Genomic DNA, 20,027 nt, shown 5'->3' on the forward strand with positions numbered 1-20,027 from the left:
GAACACCCCTTGGGTATATCTAATGTAAGTGATATTTATTTTATTTATTTTTTGAGTCAGAGTCTCGCTCTGTCACCCAGGCTAGAGTGTGCTGATGTGATCTTGGCTCACTACAACCTCTGCCTCCTGGGTTCAAGCGATTCTCATGCCTCAGCCTCCCAAGTGGCTGGGACTACAGGCATGCACCATCACGCCCAGCTAATTTTTGTATGTTTTTCAGTAGAGGTGGGGTTTCACCAAGTTGGCCGGGCTGGTCTCAAACTCCCCACCTCAAGTGCTCTGCCCGCCTTGGCCTCCCAAAGTGCTGGGATTACAGGCATGAGTCGTGGTGTCTGGCCCTAATGTGAGTGATCTTTAACAATGAGGACTTGAAAAAGAAAACCCTGAAGAAACCTACTTCTTTGATGTCTGGACGACAAGGAAGAAGATAGAAATGGCATCAGATAATAAACAGTGTAAATGTTTATCAGAAAGAGGCTGGTGGTCGGGACCAGTAGGAGGATGGCTTGAGTCCAGGAGTGCATCTCTACAAAAAAGTTAAAGGATTTTTTAACATTGGCCAGGCGTGGTGGCACACATCTGTGATCCCAGCTACTTGGGAGGCTGAGGCTGCTTGAAGCCCAGGAGGTTGAGGCTGCAGTGAGCTGTGATCGAGCCACTGCACTCCTGCCTGGGTGACAGAGCAAAACCCAGTCTCAAAAAAAAAATAATAATCATATTTTACATAACCAAACACTTCTAAAGATTAAAAAAAAACCCTACAATTAATTAAAAACCTCAGGTCCCTCAGGCAATCATACCAGATATTGAAACAAAGCAATAACATAAGGACTGCAGTATTTATTTTATTTTTATATTATTTATTTATTCTTTGTTAGTTTGTTTTTGGAGTGTGGGTTTTGTTTTATTTTTTGATTTTTTTCTTTTTTTCGACCCACGGATTTATTCTTATTGCCCAGGCTTGAGTGCAATGGCGTGTTCTCAGCTTACTCAACCTCCGCCTCTTGGGGTTCAGTGATTGTTCCACCTCATCCACCCTCCACCTCTTGGGTTTGGGTGGTTTTTCCGCCTCGGCCTCCTGAGTAGCTAAGGGAGGAGTCTTGAGATTATCATCCACTGAGGCTGGAAGAGGAGAGGGTGGAAGAGGGATAAGGAGACACTCGTTCAGATTATCATCCACTGAGGGTGGAAGAGGAGAGGGTGGAAGAGGGATAAGGAGACACTCGTTCAGATTATCATCCACTGAGGGTGGAAGAGGAGAGGGTGGAAGAGGAGCAAGAGGACACTCCTTGATATTATCATCCACTGAGGGTGGAAGGGGACGAAGGAGACATTCGGGAGGTGTCTTGAGGCTCAGGGAGTTATCCGTTATAGAACGTTGTTGAGTTGGAGGAGGTGGCTGGCGGCCCATCCTGTTTTTTAAAGTTTCAGCTGTGAGGTAGGGCCAGTAGGGCAATCCTGAAGAATGACGATGCTCCGCTGCCGCCATTCTGACCTGTAGGGCCGAAGAAGGGAATGTTTTCACACATATTCATTTGATGGACAAAATTACCGCCACCAACAGGGTCTGCACCTTCTGTTGCTGGTGATAGATTTTTGCACCTTTCCATCCTCCAGGTTTCAAAATAGCAGTATCAGTGTCATAATATCACCCTTCCACTGAGTACTGCCGACAGCTGGGGAGTAAAGAAAAGTCATTGGGACACACTGTTGTCTCCACATGCCACTGTGTCTGTCTGCAAACGTAGGCAGGCTGGGGTCCTGCCCCAGGGAAGACAGAGTCATAACAGAGTAATAAAGAAGCATGTTTGAGACACAGGAGTGTCTATGTCCATCCTCATTCCTCCCTCACAGCCATCACCAGAGCATGTTTCTTGCACCAGGTCAACAGACAGTAAGAGAGGCATGAAAAGCCCATTGTCCACACATGTTGCAGCTTCCTTTTGGAGAATGTTTTCCAGGCCTTTTATGTTCTGTCTCTGATTCTCAGAACTCTGCAAGGTCAGTGTGACCACCCTGCTCCAAATCTAAGAAAACAGAGGTTTCCAGAGGAACGAGAAATTGTGCCCAGGGTCACACAGCTTGCAAGAGGCAGAGTGGAAGTTGATTCCAGCTCTGCCTGCAGGACCCTCTCACTTCCCCTCTGTTTCCCTTCTTGACAAAGGATCTTCTTCACTCTGGAGGTGCCACCCATGAGAACAAAGAGCTCTGGAGAGATGTGGATTCCTGAAGAGCTGCAGGGGAACTGGGAGAGGGTTTTCTGACAGAACAATCTTACCTCAAGAAGTCAGTTAGGCATGGCTGTAATATTTCTTTTCACTCCCAGGTAATACCAAATTGTAAGTGCACTAGGACATAAAGAATACTTTTGTCCATGGAAAAATGAGGTGGGAATTCTAAACAAAGCAAGTTTTCAAACTGTGTTTCACTTCAAGTGTACAAGTCCCGTCACGTGTAATCATAGGACTCGGCAGCTTTTGAAGGTACAGAGGCCACACAAGAACCAGCTTAGCTGAGCATCATTTAAGGCCTTCATTTGGAATTGTCCCTGTGGGTAATAAGTTACATTCACTCTTCACTAATTTACAGTCAGGGCCCATTTGCTATTACAAATATGGAACCTCTGACACTTTGAATATTAGATCAGGGGCCCCACTGGGTGGGGATGAAGGTGTTTTTGCACAACATGGTTACCAACAGGGATGGGACTGTGATGCTTGTAGGCAGCCTTTCTCTCTGCCATCTCCCTCTGCAGGGCTTGAGCACAGAGCTGTAGGGAGAAAAATGTATCCATGTCCTGACCTGACAGACTATGTTCAAAAGCAAGGAAAACAAACAAACTTACCCAGTTGCAAAGAGGCTTTCTTGCAGAAGGGGGGATCTGAAAAAGCCAACACATGAGAAATTGAATGTTGAGAGAGTCTAAGAGCCGTGGCATCATCTGCATCAGCACTGAACTATCCTGCAACTGCGGGGAGGAAGCTCCTTACTTTGCATTTGTGGTAGTCCTCTGCCCGCCGCCGCAACTCTTGCGCACGTTGAAACATTTTCCTATGGATTACAATCACTTTCATCAGATAAAGCACCACTTTCAGGATGATTTTAAATAATCTGCCATGTTTCTGTTATCCTCACAACTGTACCCTTACACAATCTATCTCTACCTAGAAAATGTATTTCAGATGGCTATAAGAGTACAGTCTGAGCCGGTCGCGGTGGCTGACGCCTGTAGTCCCAGCACTCTGGGAGGGCGAGGCGGATGGATCACGAGGTCAGGAGATTGAGACCATCCTGGCTAATACGGTGAAACCCCGTCTCTACTAAAAATACCAAAGATTAGCCGGGCGTGGTGGCAGGCACCTGTAATCCCAGCTACTCGGGAGGCTGAGGCAGGGGAATCACTTGAACCTGGGAGGCGGAGGTTGCAGTGAGCCAAGATCACGTCATTGCACTCCAGCCTGGGTGACACAGCCAGACTCCATCTCAGAAAAACAAAAACAAAAAAACTGTACGGTCTGATCCAAACTGTTGCTATATTGATTCCTCCTCTTGCTTACTGCCTGCTGACTTCTGAGATGATAGTTTCCTTCCCCATTCTCAGTATATCCCTAATTCATCCTTCATTGAGCATCTTTTATCATAAAGCTGTATTCTCTTTGTATTAATATCCTTACCGTGTTTCACAGGGCAGAAACAGCTGGGCTTATAAACAGGCATAGTCCTTTTGAAGGATGTGGTTGATCCTACAACAACACACTTTCCTAAGGATGACAACAACTCACCCCACCCCTAGAATGGCTGGTATGAACCGAGTTTCCACACAGTCTAGCTGGCAATGGGGTCAGGAGACGTTTTGCTACTTCACATCTTTTGGTCACTGGTAAATATTAAGGTACTTTGTTTTCTGTTTTGTGAACTCTCTCTCTCTCTCACGATATGTCTTCTGACCATTTGTTTCTATTTCTGCATTTACTGGGTCTAAACACTGTACAAAGGTTAAAAACAACACTCCAATGGGCGTTTCCCAAGAGGGTGGGGTTCAGTTTCTGAACTCACTTGTAGGTGTGTATTTCTTTCATATCCAATTTCCCATTTTCCTCTGCCTCTGATACCTGCCTCTCCTTTTCTGCATGCTCACATTCTTTCATGCTTAGTTTCCTCAGATTAGAAGGGAGAGAAATGCACACACATGATCCACCAGCCCGTGTGGGATTCCCTCTGCCCTTCTGGCATCTGAAGGCTGTGATTCAAAGATCCCCCCTGCAACCTTCCCAGAAATGAACCAACTGATTCTCACAACCAAAGGGAGAATTGACACCTCCCATTGAGGGACAAAAAAAAGTCACACTCTGGCCTGCTGGCAAGTCACCTGTCATTTCCAGCTCATCTTCATACTTCCATAGTTAGTCCTATTCTTTAGTAAATATAAAGACTATTAAAAGCTTCTATGAGGTGCACTATGTGTGTCTCTGGGGTCAGTCTTGTGCTTGACACAGTGAAAGCTCATTTTAGTTCAGTGTGAAAAACCAGACCTCACCAATTCATCACAACTAACTCCATCGGAAGCAGAGGATTGCTCCTCATCTGACTCCTCCTGTGTGAGACCTGATTCTCAGTCAGAGGCTGATGCCGGAACTGAGACCATCAGCCATAGAGAGATCCTTCCAGAATATGGTGTCATTAACCCCGCAGTTCACTACTGCACTTTGCCATGATTCAGGACTGGAACTCTTGTCATCGACTTTAAAGATCCTGGTTGAGAGAAAAGGCAATCTGAATGCTGGGCGCATCTATTGAATTAGAAATGGTCGGAATGGCTCCTAAGTCAGGGTGTTATGTCCTGAAAATAGGTGACAATGGCAAAACATCCACCCTGGTGTTGACTGACTTTAACAAGGTTCAGTTCACAGAGATTGAGGGCAGAAAAAGGAAATGGCCTGAAAAGGGTAAGTTTGTTGTGTTGCCCTCACACCACTTGATTCATGGTCCTGATCCTAAGGATCTCACCTGATACTTGGTTTTATAGGAAGGATGTGTAAAATTCCCAGAATGCTAGGAAACAGGGACAAAAACACTTCAAAGAGAAAGTTAATGAACTTGTTTCTGACCACAGGGCATCCTTCAGCACATGCTGTCTGGAGTGGCCTCCAACAAGGAGTGTGTGGTGAGGTGCTGAGAATGCAATGGGAGCAGGGTCCTGTCCCCACGCTACAGAAGCTCACAGTTTAATGCAAATGAGAAGCCAGTGAGGACATCACTACTCCTGCTGTGCACTTGGGAACTAGAAACACAAAACCTGACTCTGGAGGGAAGCTAAGGAAGCATTCTACTCTTGAGTTGACATAAGTGCATCTGAAGCTTCTGATCTCCGATGAGAACAATGGGGGACACCAAACAGAATATAAAACTCATGATTGAATACATCAAATTGCTAACATGGCAGTAAACAGACATGAGGTGAAGATGGAGACGAAGGAAACCCAGGACGAAAGTCAGCCTCGCATTTGGAACCCATTTCCCTGAGTTTCATTGCTGAATTCCAGAAGGAACTACTGAGATGCAAAGAAGCACAGCAGCTTTTGCACACATGCATGGGATTAGATGGAAAACAAGTGGATTGAGGGTCTGCCAATGAAAGCGACCCATACTGAAGTCCACTGGCTCTGGTTGAGACCCAGAAGAGTCATGCATCAGAATAAAGGTGGACAGAAAATACCCTGGCCTTTGTAGGGACTGAGACTGCACCGACGACCTCAGTTGCCGCCTGTATGGAGGACCCCTGACCATCCCCCAGAAGTAGACTCCCATCTCTTCTGCAGCAAGATAACATGCTACTAGGCCTCAATTCATTGCTAAATATTTTTTAACAACTATCTCACATTTAACAAAAAAAGATCAGTCATATGGCAGCAAAATACAATGTAATATGACCAAAACATGAAAGACTGTGAAAATGAATCTGGAGGTGACCCAAGCATTGAATTCAACAATCCAGGCTGGGTGCGGTGGCTCACACTGGGAGGCTGAGGTAGGCAGATCACCTGAGGTCAGGAGTTCAAGACTAGCCTGGCCAACATGGTGAACCCCTGTCTCTACTAAAAATACAAAAATCGGGCCGGGCACGGTGGCTCACGCCTGTAATCCCAGCACATTGGGAGGCCGAGGTGTGTGGATCATGATATCAGGAGTTCTAGACCAGCTTGGCCAATATGGTGAAACCCCGCCTCTACTAAAAATACAAAAATTATCCGGGCATGGTGGCATATGCCTGTAGTCCCAGCTACTCAAGAGGCTGAGGGATAAGAATCGCTTGAACCTGGGAGGTGGAGGTTGCAGTGAGCCAAGATCATGCCACTGCACTCTAGCCTGGGTGACAGAGTGAGACTCTGTCTCAAAAAAAAAAAAAAAAAAAATTGGCCAAATGTGCTGGCACACACCTGTAATCCAAGCTACTCCGGAAGCTGAGGCAGAATTGCTTCAAACTGGGAGCAGAGGTTGCAGTGAGCCAAGATTGCACCGTAGCACTCCAGCCTGGGCGACAGAGCGAGACTCTATCTCAAAATTAAAAAAAAAAAAAAAAAAAAAAGGCTGGCTGTGGTGGCTCACGCCTCTAATCCCAGCACTTTGGGAGGCTGAGGCAGGTGGATTACCTGAGGTCAGAAGTTCGAGACCAGCCTGGACAACATGGTGAAACCCCATCTCTAGTAAAAATACAAAAATTAGCTGGGCGTGGTGGTGGGCACCTGTAATCCCAGCTACTTGGGAGGCTGAGGCAGGAGAATTGCTTGAACCCAAAAGGCAGTGAGCCGAGATTTTGCCATTGCACTACAGCCTGGGCAACAACAGCAAAGCTCCATCTCAGGAAAAAAAAAAAAAAAAAAAGACAGAGAAAGGAAAACCAATGCCAGTACTAGCAACTCCTCTTCCCCCGAAAAAATGACAAACAAGAATGTAGGAAGGGAAAGGAATTATAAAGCTTAAACTAATGAAGCAGAAAGGACAAACTCAACTTTGAACCCACTGAATCTGCCACAAATATTGTAGAAAATATTCTCAAGGACTTTACAGTTGTCTACTTTGATTGGCACATGGTTCATACAACAGTATTTGTGTCAAGGCACATCTTACTGTTTTCTGGCGGTCTTCCTCTTTCCATTGATTTTGTCATGATGGTTGATTTTCGTTGTCACCTTCCCCTTATGGATTTTCGCTCTAAATTTTCTTTCCACATGTCTCCATGGAGTAATGACGTCTTTCAGGCCAATTTTATTTCCTGGAAAGGAAGAAACTCTTTTCTTTGTGTGCATACAAATGGACCTCAGCCCTTGGTGAGAGTGAGGAGAAGAGAAGGTGAGAAACCTGAGGGCAAGAAGCTGTTCTTTCCCTTTCCAGGGCAAACTCATTTCCACACTATGGGGACTCCAACAGAGCCATACCTTCTTGTCTACGTCGGTTGGACCTCCAGGCACTCTGCTGTACATCCGTGGATCCATCATGTCCATTTCGAGACCAGAAGATAGTCTTCAGGAAAGACACCTAGGAAATAATAATATAAGAATGACGGCTGGGCACGGTGGCTCATGCGTATAATCCTAGTACTTTGGGAGGCCAAGGCAGGTGGATCACGGGGTCAGGAGTTCAAGACCAGCCTGGCCAAGATGGTGAAACCCCATCTCTACTAAAAATACAAAAATTAGCTGGGCATGGCAGCGGGCGCCCGTAATCCGAGCTACTCGGGAGGCTGAGGCAGAGAACCGTTTGAAGCTGGGAGGCGGAGGTTGCAGTGAGCCGAGATCACACCACTGCACTCCAGCCTGAGCGACAGAATGAGACTCTGTCACACACACACACACACACACACACACACACACACACACACACACACACACACAAGAATGACATGAGGCTGGCACGGTGGCTCACTCCTGTAATCCCAGCACTTTGGGAGGCCGAGGCAGGCGGATCACCTGAGGTCGGGAGTTTGAGACCAGCCTCACCAACATGGAGAAATGCTGTCTCTGCTAAAAATACAAAATTAGCCAGGCATGGTGGTGCATGCCTGTAATCCCAGCTATTCGGGAGGCTGAGGCAGGAGAATCACTTGAACCCAGCAGGAAAAGGTTGTGGTGAGCTGAGATTGTGCCATTGCACTCCAACCTGGGCAACAAAATTGAAACTCTGTCTCAAAAAAAAAAAAAAAAATAGGCCAGGTGCGGTAGCTCACGCCTGTAATCCCAGCACTTTGGGAGGCTGAGGCGGGTGAATCACAAGGTCAAGAGATGGAGACCATCCCGGGCAACATGGTGAAACCCCATCTCTACTAAAAATACAAAAATTAGCTGAGCATGGTGATGCACGCCTGTAGTCCCAGCTACTCGGGAGGCTGAGACAGGAGAACTGCTTGAACCCAGGAGGCAGAGGTTGCAGTGAGCCAAGATCCCACCACTGCACTCCAGCCTGGTGACAGAGTGAGACTCCGTCTCAAAAAAAAAAAAAAAAAAAAAAAAAATGACATGAATATACTTCACACAACTGAACTGTACACTTCAACATGGTTAGATGGTTATTATCATCTTATAAGTATTTTACCACAGGTTAACATGTTTCACAACTTGAAAAGGAAGTAATTACCTTCAGCTCTCTGAGTTCTAGAATTTGTAACATTTCACCCCCTGCTCCTTCCTGATCTGCACTGGAGCATCTTCCTTCTGTCCCTGCTCTACTCAGAGTTCACTTTCTTTCCCTCACATCAGCTTCATTGAGGCTGGTTTGAACTTAACGCAAAACATTCTCACTAATGACTGAATTCCCACCAAGATTTCCATATTATCACAGTATGCTTTTAATCTTCTAAGATATTAAATATTTGTTCTCATCATAGCGAAAATGCAATGCAAATCCCATCTCAGATGTGGGTCAGATACCTATGAATCTCCTGAGGTAGTCATTGAAATGACTTTTTTCTTGAGATGGAGTGTCACTCTCAACCATGCTGAAGTGCAGTGGCGCTACCTTGGCTCACGGCAACCTCCACCTCCCAGATTCAAGCGATTCTTGTGCCTCGGCCTCCCAAGTAGCTGGGATTACAGGTGCCTGCTACCATGCCTGGCTAATTTTTGTCTTTTCAGTAGAGATGGGGTTTCACAATGTTGGCCCATCTGGTCTTGAACTCCTGACCTCAAGTGATCCACCTGCCTCAGCCTCCCAAAGTGCTGGGATTACAGGCATGAGCCACCACACCTGGCCTGAAATAATATCTTTCAAATTCTTTGTAGAATTTGTTTTTTCCTGATTTCTGCACATAGGATCAAAAAAAAAATCATGTACTAGGATTTCGAGAGAAGCAATGGGTAATCTAAAAAGATGAAAAGAGCAACCACGTCAATCCCACAACTACTGCTAGATTTCATAGGAAAGGTAGCTGGCCCAGTTTGGAGCTAGGAGAAATGTCAAACACATGAAGAAATGACAAGCAAAGAAATGCCATCACGCATGAATGCTTCATGGCACCCGTGATGTCCCTGCTTAGGGGGTAATGGTATAGATGACTAGATGACAAGGACAAAGATGAGAGGTGAGAAGTTGTCCAAGTCCAACAGCTCAACTGAACTTTCCTAAATGGAACTGTTAAAAAGTGGTAAATTTAAAAACTTCCCCTGGCTCACGTGGTGGCTCACGCTTGTAATCCCAGCACTTTGGGAGGCTGAGGCGTGTGGATCATTTGAGGTCGGGTTTTGAGACTAGCCTGGCCAACATGGTAAAACCCCGACTCTACTAGAAATACAAAAATTAGCTGGGCATGGTGGTGGGCACCTGTAATCCCAGCTACTTGAGAGGCTGAGGCAGGGGAATCGCTTGAAGCCAGGAGGTGGAGGTTGCAGTGAGCCGAGATCACACCATTATACTCCAGCCTGGGCAACAGAGGGAGACTCATCTCGGGGGTGAGAAAAGAAAAAAAAAAAAAAAAAAAAAAGCTTCCTCCAATTTATACCGAAAATTCTCTGTTCAGGACTAAGTGGCATAGAGAATGTTAAATGTGCCTAGATATCTTCATAACTCATATATTTTCTGTTTTCTACATATCTTGAAAGGCAGTGCCAAATGACGTGTAATTATCTAGGTGGTTAAACTGAAACATACTTCCTCTTCCCTTGAATATAAAAAAGCATTGTGGTATTAGTACTTTTATCTTGGATCATTGTTCAGAAGGAGGTTCAGCCCCCAGACGACCACATTTTTACTGTCATGAATGGCAAGACAAAATGTAGAGCTCAACTTACCCAAAGGAAAAAAGGCTCAAAAGACAAATTATGGCACAACTTAGCAGCCAAATTCTTACCAAGTACAGACTTTTGACATACTGATCTCTCTCCAGTTGCAAGTGGGAACATGCACTTTGAATGATGTCATTCAAAATTACCCTGCCCAGACACACTTTTCATTGATTCTCTTGGAGGGCAGTTCTAAGAGATTCTCTGGGGCTTTCTCTGCATCATGAGACGCAGTGCAGTTCTGCCCTTCACCTTCCGGCAGTTTGTCACCTCGTCCCTATGACCTCAGAGGAACTTTGTCTCAGGCCAATTGTTTGTTCCTTGGCCTCTTTCATTTCCCCTAAAAATCATTTGCTGCCCCTCTAAATGGCCTACATCTCCATCTATCTCCCTCTCCCCTCAGAAGAGGGTGCTCTTTAAGCATCAACCATCTGGCCCTTCTAGCAGTCTCATTTTTCAGCTGATTCCCATGTTTATGCCTGTTCTAGGTTTTTCTTCTCCTGTTAAGCTGTCTGTTGTCAGCTCATTTCTGCAGTGAATCTTCAGAGAGGAGATTGGAAGCTTTCCTTCCACCCATACGATAGAACTATAAAGCAGAAGAGTTTAGAAAGAATTTCCTATTTAAGTGACGAAACCTCATACTCCATTTGTGATAAATAGCACAAAGGTTAAAAAAACTTATTTTTGACCAAAAGCTCTGTTGACATTCTATTAAACAAACACCGACCTATTTAATTTTCATAATGTAAATGGCAGACATTTTCATAATTCTTATGCTAATAAATCATTTCCCTGATTGTTTGGGTAAAACCACATATTCATAATGAAGTCCAGAAATGTGAATTGTTTTATATAATTTATTCTTATTTGTGATTACAAGTATACCTCTACAGAAAGTTAGTATACTCACACAAAGGTAATTTGTGCAGAAGAGAATGGTAAATGTGTAAGGTCTCAGAAACCCAATAATGATAATTATCAAATTATCCAATTTCTGTGGAGATGGGGTTTTGCCATGTTGGCCAGGGTGGTCTCGAACTCCTCCACAAAAGTCAGTCTCACGATGACGATAGACAGCCAGAGTATTGATAACCTGGAATAATAATAGTTGAAATAATGAAAAGGTCAATGACACCGACAATATTTCACTCAGAAAGAATCATCCTTAGAAACCATCAACCTCCTCCAAAAGGTAACCACATCCCTCAGATATCACCGTGGGATTCCACTGCTACAAAAAAGAACAGAAGTTAGAAGTCTCATGTTTTTCAGATGGATGGTAGTGTTTTTAGGCATTGCAAATGTGGGGTGCTGTCTTTCTTGGTATAAAGCAGGGATATCCAATCTTTTGACTTCCCTGCCTATATTAAAAGAAGCAAAGTTGTCTTGAGCCACACATAACATACACTAACACTAACAATAGCTGATGATCTAAAAAAAAAACTCTTTTTTTTTTTTTTTTGGAGACAGAGTTCCGCTCCACTCAGTCGCCCAGGCTGGAGTGCAGTGGTGCAATCTCAGCTCACTGCAACCGCCAGCTCCTGGGCTCAAGCCATTCTCCTCCCTCAGCCTCCCGAGTAGCTGAGATTACAGGTCTCTGCCACCATGCCCGACTAATTTTTGTATTTTTAGTAGAGATGAGGTTTCACCATGTTGGCCAGTCTGGCCTTGAACTCCTGACAGGCGATCTGCCTGCCTCGGCCTCCCAAAGTGCTGGGATTAGAGGTGTGAGCCACCGTGCCCAGCCATTTGTTTTTGTTTTTGTTTTTGTTTTGGTGTTTTGTTTTTGAGATGGGGTCTCACTCTGTCACCCAGGCTGGAGTGCAGTGGCATGCTCTCGGCTCACTGCAACCTCTGCCTCTCAGGTTCAAGTGATTCTCCTGCCTCAGCCTCCTGAGTAGCTGGGAGTACAGGTGCCTGACAATGCACTCAGCAAATTTTTGTATTTTTTGTGGAGATGGGGTTTTGCCATGTTGGCCAGGGTGGTCTCGAACTCCTGACCTCAGGTAATCTGCCCGCCTCAGCCTCCCAAAGTGCTGGGATTACAGGCATGAGCCACTGTACCTGGCCAAAATCTCCTAATGTTTTAAGAAAGTTTACAAATTTGTGTTGAACTGCATTCAAAACTGTCCTGGGCCACATGCAGCCCGTCACTCATGGCTAAGATAAGCTAAGTATAAAGTAATTATCTTTTCTTTTTGTTTGGAGACAAAGTCTTGCTCTGTCACCCAGGCTAGATTGCAGTGGCATGATCTCAGCTCACTGCAACCTCCGCCTCCCGGGTTCAAGCGATTCTCCTGCCTCAGCTACTGAGTAACTGGGATTACAGGCGCCTGCCACCGCACTCGGCTAATTTTTGTATTTTTAGTACAAACAGGGTTTCACCATCTTGGCCAGGCTGGTCTCCAACTCCTGACCTCATGATCCACCTGCCTCGGCCTCCCAAAGTGCTGGGAATACAGGTGTGAGCCACTGCACCTGGCCAGTAGTTATCTTTTCTTTAAAGTTATTTACTTGTTTTTTAAATTGATGTATAACATTGGATGCATTTATTATATATCACATGGTAAAAGAATCCCTCTAAATAATACTTCTCTCTTGGATTATATGAATCTTTGTCATTTAAAGCTCAGCATAAGCAAAAAAAAAAAAAAATACAACGAAGAGATTACTTCATTCACAAATAAGTATCAAATTTTAGTGCTTAAAAATTAACAAGGTGGGCCGGGCGTGGTGGCTCACGCCTGCAATCCCAGCACTTTGGGAAGCCGAGGTGGGTGAACCATGAGATCAGGAGATTGAGACCATCCTAGCTAACACGGTGAAACCCATCTCTACTAAAATTACAAAAAATTAGCAGGGCATGGTGGCACGCGCCTATAGTTCCAGCTACTTGGGAGGCTGAGGCAGAAGAATCACTTGAACCCGGGAGGCAGAGGTTGCAGTGAGCCGAGATCGCACCACTGCACTTCAGCCTGGGTGACAGAGCGAGACTCTGTCTCAAAAAAAAATTACCAAGGCGGAGATCATGAAAATGGCATGAATAGTGTGGGATTTCTCTAAGATTGTTGATATTAATTCCATTAGACTCTTATGTGAGTGAAGATGAAGACTTCCCCTGAGTAAGTTCAGACAGCTTGTGATAACATTTCTACATCGATTCCTCAGGATTTAACTATATATTCTTGAAAACATCTCAATTTTAAATGTTTCTTTCAAGATGGTGAATTAAACAGAGATAGCCCTTCATCAGGTTGAACTCAGCATATGCTGAGTCTGAAATGGAAATGATGGAGTTAGAGAACCATACAACAATGGTAATGATTTCAGAAACATGGTGTTGAGCAGAACAAAGCAGACACAAAAGAGTACCTATGGCATGGCATGCATCTGTATACGCGAAATTCCAGAATAAGCAAGCTAACCTATGATAAGAAAGAGACTGGCTGGGAAGAGTGAGAGTTCACTTTCTGGGGTGACATAATAGTGTAGATCTTGGCTGGGCACGGTGGTTCACGCCTGTAATCCCAACGCTTTGGGAGGCCGAGGCGGGCGGATCACCTGAGGTCGGGAGTTCAAAACCAGCCTGACCAACATGGAGAAACCCTATCTCTACTAAAAATACAAAATTAGCTGGGAGTGGTGGCACATGTCTGTAATCCCAGCCACTCGGGAGGCTGAGGCAGGAGAATCGCTCGAACCTGGGAAGCAGAGGTTGCGGTGAGCTGATATTGCCCCATTGCACTCCAGCCTGGGCAACAAGGGAGGAACTGTCTCAAAAAAATAAATGAATAAATAAAATAATGTAGATCTTGAAAGGGGGTTGGTTTATGCTGGTGTATGTACTTTCCAAAGTTAGTAAACTGACACTTAAGGTTATATATTTTGGCCAGGCGCGGTGGCTCACGCCTGTAATCCCAGCACTGGGAGGCCGAGGCAGGCAGATCACGAGGTCAAGAGATGGAGACCATCCTGGCGAACATGGTGAAACCCCATCTCTACTAAAAATACAAAAATTAGCCAGGCGTTGTAATCTGAGCTACTCAGGAGGCTGAGGCAGGACAATTGCTTGAACCCCGGAAGCAGAGGTTGCAGTGAGCCGAGATCTTGCCACTGCACTCCAGCCTGGGCGACAGAGTGAGACTCTGTCTAAAAAAAAAAAAAAAAAGTCATCAAACCAGATGACACAAATCAAATGACATTTCACTTTGTTTTGGTCCATTTTGTTTGTTAGAGACAAGAGTGCAGCGGGGCCATCTCGGCTCACTGCAACGTCCAGCTCCTGGGCCCAAGCGATCCTCCCACCTCAGCCTCTCCAGTAACAGGGATAACAGGTACGCACCACCAGGCCCAACTAATCTTTTTTGGAATTTTTTGTAGAGATGGGGTTTCGCTATGATGCCCTGGCTACTCTTCAACTCCTGGACTCGAGTGATCTGCCCACCTCGGCCCCCTAAAGTGCTGGGATTACAGGCCTGAGCTGTGTAATTTCATGCCGCGTGACACAGCCCAGTAAAAAGGAAGAAACCCCGCGGGTCCAGCGTCTACTCACAGGAGTGGGATGATGGCTGATAAATCCCAGCAGGAGCCAAAAGAGGAGCCACCACCGCAGCCGCAGCCGCAGCCGCATGTCCTGGTCCTTTCAGGGCGCCCTGAGGCGGCCAGGACAGAGGTGGAGGTGGCTTAGGGCAGGGGGGAGGGAAGGGGACGGGGACCGGGGCCGGATCTGAGTTGGGGAGGGGGAGGGGAGGGGGAGGGGAAGGGGAGGGGAAGGGGGGAAGTAAGGGAAGGGAAAGGAGGAGAAGGGGGCTGTTGGGCACCTGGAGGAGGTGGAGGAGGAGGACGAGGAGAAGAAGAAAGGGGTCTGGGAAAGGATCCGGTTCAAATTAAGTTCTCAAGCGCTGGTGGAAGGTTTAGCTACAGGTCACGGAGAAGATCAGGGAAGCAACAGGACACGCGGGGCAAGGGAGCGTGAGGCTTAGGAGCAATTAGAGGGAGACAAAAAGGTTCTGCTATCCACCAAACCTTCTTCGGTCTGGGCCCTCCCTTGGCAACCCTGGGGCTTTATACTCCCTCTCCACCAATCCCTGATGACCCCGGTGGTGCCTCACAATGGACAACGCCAAGTAGCGCCCGCATCATTCCAATGACCCCTCCCCCATCTCAGTATCCCACACTCCTCGCAAGGACAGGTCCTCTCTGGAACCTTCACAAACCTGATTTCTGGTCCTCCCCAACCAGCTCCCTGTCCCTGCTTCTGGGCGCTCCTTCCTTCCTGAGATCCCAGGGTTCCTCAAGGTCACTTTTGGCGACAAAACATAAAAAACAAATGATGGCAGGATGGCAGGAAGAACCTCATACCCAAGCAGGGTGCCAGGTTTTACAGCCTCCGCTCAGCCATTCATATCCTAAGCAACAAAACATCAGCAGGATGCGGAAGGTCCCGATAGTAAACCATCTCCATCACATCCATGTAGCCATCCGTCCATCAACCTGTATCTCAGGAACAAATGTAGATACATTCATTTTAAGCATGCATGGTACATTTACAAAAATTAACCTGACTTATTTTGTTCCAGCAAATCTCAATATATTTGAGAGCAATCAAATCACACAGCATGTTTCTGGTCATATAACTGTGCTAGAAGTCAATGATTAAAAGCTAATTCAAAATTATTATTTGCTTGGAAATTCAAAGTGCCCTTAGAAGACATAAACATAAGAAAGAATCCAAAATGAAACAAGATTGCCTTTCAACTCAATGATAAGATCATAACATGGCAATAAAATGTCTCCCTCTGGCCTGGGAATTCCTCTTTGTGCCACAAGGTTGTGTGATCGCAAATCACCCCTAACCCACCTAGACATTTTAACATCCGAAACCGAGTGATGATGTCCTTATCTATATCATCTTACTGCCTGTGTGTGTGGACTTTAAATTCTGAACCCAAATGAGGGGGAGAAAACCAAGTTGACTTTCATGATTGACCTCTCAGGGATGTCCAAGGAATCTGTGCATTTCAAGAAACAAAGTTCATCAGCTTCTCTCCTAAGGTATTTGCCCACAATACCCAGAGGGCTTGGCAGCATCATGTGTGATGGGTGGGGAGCTCCAAGCAGGTGGGCAGGACCCAGGGGCCTGGTGACCAGGACAGACCCCCACTGTCCATCACCTTTCCTGGCCCTGTCCTCTGCTAAACTTCCCACAGGCCTTCTGCCCGATCACACAGAGTATGCCCAAACTCTCTCAGGCCTCTGGCAGCTGAAAACCACTGCTTTAAATCCCTTTACCATTTACTATGACATAAGGTTATTGTAAACAGGAAATATTCTATTGATGCCACAAATGGAAAGCCAATGCCTTTACCATAAATAGAAAAACAACCCTAAGAAGCAAGCAAAACAAAAACAAAAGAGGGGCTGGGTGTGGTGGCTCACGCCTGTCATCCCAGCACTTTGGGAGGCCGAGGTGGGCGGATCACAAGGTCAGGAGTTCCAGACCAGCCTGGCCAATATGGTGAAACCCTGTCTCTAATAAAACACAAAAATTAGCCGGGTGTGGTGGTGGGCACCTGTAGTCCCACCTACTTGGGAGACTGAGGCAGGAGAATAGTTTGAACCCGGGAGGCAGAGTCTGCAGTGAGCCGAGATTGCACCACTGCACTCCAGCCTAGGCGACAGAGCGAGACTCTGTCTCAAAAAGAGCAACAACTACAAACAAACAAAAAACAGGGTTAACAAAAGTATGGAATTCAATTCTTTTTATATGCTGCAGCCACGTTCTGGCCCTAGATTTGGCTGGGCATGGTGGCTCACGCCTGTAATCCCAGCACTTTGGGAGGCTGAGGCAGGCGGATCACGAGGTTAGGAGTTCGAGATCATCCTGGCCAACATGGTGAAACCCCGTCTCTACTAAAAATACAAAAATTAGCTGTGTGTGGTGGCAGGTGCCTGTAATTCCAGCTACTCAGGAAGCTGAGGCAGGAGAATTGCTTGAACCCGGGAGGCAGAGGTTGCAATGAGCCGAGATCACACCACTGCACTCCAACCTGGGTGACAGAGCAAAATTCCTTCTGAAAAGAAAAAAAAAAAGAAATATTAAGTAACTTGTCTGAGGCCACATAGTTACCAAGACGTGGGAGCTGGGACTTGAACCCAGGCAGTCTGGCTGGATTCATGCCTGCAGCCTCTGCACTCCTGCTACTTACTGTGTGAGAAGCGCCTGTTCTGTGGAAGGTTGTGGGCTGAGATCTTTCCATGAGTTCCACTCATTTACCCCCAAGGCTGTTCTTAAAGACGGGCATGACGGTTATGCCCATTTTACAGATGGGGCCCTGAGGCTCAAAAGGGCATGCCACTCACCCATTTCCACAAAGCTATAGTTAGTTAGCAGAGGGCAGAATTCGGCCGCCTCTCCCCTAGCTTGAAGGCTGTGATTGACACAGAGGTTTTTTTGTTGTCGTTGCTGTTGTTTGTTCCTTTTTCTTATTTTTGAGACAGGGTCTTGCTCTGTCATCCCAGCTGGAGTGCAGTGGTGCGATGTCAGCTCACTGCAAACTCTGCCTCCAAGATGCAAATGATTCTCGTGCCTCAGCCTCCCAAGTAGCTGGAATTACAGGTGTGCACTACCACGCCCAGCTGTTTTTTGTAGAGATGGGGTTAGTAGAGATTTGTTTTATAGAGACGGGGTTTCACCATGGTCTCTACTAAACCCTGTCTCTACTAAAAATACAAAAATTACCCAGGCGTGGTGGCACATGCCTGTAGTCCCAGCTACTCAAGAGGCTGAGGCAGGAGAATCACTTGAACCTGGGAGGTGGAGGTTGCAGTGACCCAAAATCATGCACTCTAGCCTGGGGTCTCGCTTTTGCCCAGGTTAGAGTGCAGTGGCACAATCATAGTGGCTCACTGCAGCCTCAAACTCCTGGGCTGAAGGGAATCCTCCCACCTCAGCCTCCCAAGTAGCTAGGACTATAGGCATGTGCCATCCTGGCGAGTTAATTTTTTGTGTGTTTTTATTGTCTCGAGACAGAGTCTTGCTCTGTTGCTCAGGCTGGACTGCAATGGCATGATCTTGGCTCACCGCAACCTCCACCTCCTGGGTTCAAGCAGTTCTCCTACCTCAGTCTCCCGAGTAGCTGGGATTACAGGTGCGTGCCACCATGCCTGGCTGATTTTGTATTTTTAGTAGAGACAGGGTTTCGCCGTGTTGATCAGGCTGCTCTCGAACTCCTGACCTCGTGATCCACCTGCCTCGGCCTCTCAAAGTGTTGGGATTACAGGCATGAGCCACTGAGCCTGGCCTGGTGAGCTAATTTTTAAATTTGTTATAGAGACAAGAGTCTCTCTTATGTTGCCCAGGCTGGTCTCGACCCCCTGGCCTCAAGTGATCCTCCCACCTCAGCCTCCCAAAGTGCTGGGATTACAGATGGGTGTCACCGCACCTGGCCTCTGAGGAGGATTTCATTATAAACCTGCCCTGAAGGGAGGGAATCCAATTTTACGAGAGGGTGTAGCCTGGTGAGGCCTGGATGACCTCCGGAGGCAGGGGCTTGTGCCTGGGCTGAGGCCTAAGGGACAATGGGCAGACATGAAGTTGCCCCAGGCAGAGGGTACAGTGTGGGCAAAGTCAGGAAGTGGCAGGGCTTGGATCACTCCAGGAAGAGAGAGGAGTCATGTGTCACAGAAGCTCGAGACCCAGAGAGTGAGGCAGGCAGGCAGGCAGGGACCAAGCTTGGGCACAGCCAGGAAGGCAGGACAGGGCATGGTGGGGCCAATGGAATCATTACCCAAGTCGGGGATTTTCAGGGAAACAGCTTAGATAAGGCCAGGCATACAGTAGCTCCCACCTGTAATCCCAGCATTTGGGGAGGCTGAGGTAGGAGGACTGCTTGAGCCTCGGAGTTCGAGACCAGCCTAGGCAATATAGTGAGACCCCCATATCCACAAAAAATTTAAAAAAGGAGTTTGTGTTCCTGTAGTAGCAGACTTGGGAGGTTGAGGTGGCAGTATCACTTGAGCCCGGGAGTTCAAGGCTAAAGTGAGCTGATTGAGCCATTGCACTCCAGCCTGAGCAACAGAGAGATACGCTGTCTCAAAGGAAATACAAATTAAAAAACCAGCCGGGCATGCTGGCGTGTGCCTGTAGTCTCAGCTACTTGGGACACTGAAGTAGGAGGATCGCTTGAGCCCAGGAGTTCAAGGCTGCCGTGAACTATGATTGTGCCTCTGCAGTCCAGCCTGGGCGACAGAGAAAGACCCTGTCTCTTAAAAAAAAACAAAAAAAACTTAGATAAGAGGATGCTGTGCCTCCCTGGGGGTCTTCAGTCACCCATGGTCCTGGCAAGAGAGGAGGGCCAGGAGAGAGCTTCACCCACCTGCTGTCCTGCCCATGTGACATCCGCAGGTGCTGCCATGGCCACGACTGTTGTTACACTCGAGCTGAGGAGGCCGGCTGCAGCCCCAAGACAGAGCGCTACTCCTGGCAGTGTGTCAATCAGAGCGTCCTGTGCAGTGAGTCCCCAGCAGCACCATGCCATCCACCCCGAGTATCCCCTGGGCATCCTGGCATAGCCAGATGACTTCCGTGCCCCTGTTGCAATAACCACTGCTTCCAAGTCTCTATAGACCACCCCTTGGGTATATCTAATGTAAGTGATATTTATTTTATTTATTTCTTGAGTCAGAGTCTCGCTCTGTCACCCAGGCTAGTGTGCTGATGTGATCTTGGCTCACTACAACCTCTGCCTCCTGGGT

The 20,027-nt window shown here is 46.8% G+C and overlaps 1 pseudogene; it reads right to left on the minus strand.

Annotated features, from left to right (window-relative positions):
• Window positions 1–859: 859 nt before the first annotated feature.
• Window positions 860–17,903, minus strand: LOC129394210 (nuclear pore complex-interacting protein family member B15-like; annotated as a pseudogene).
• Window positions 17,904–20,027: the final 2,124 nt, after the last annotated feature.

This window comes from Pan paniscus, chromosome 18, assembly GCF_029289425.2.
Source record: "Pan paniscus chromosome 18, NHGRI_mPanPan1-v2.0_pri, whole genome shotgun sequence".
Lineage (NCBI taxonomy): Eukaryota > Metazoa > Chordata > Mammalia > Primates > Hominidae > Pan > Pan paniscus.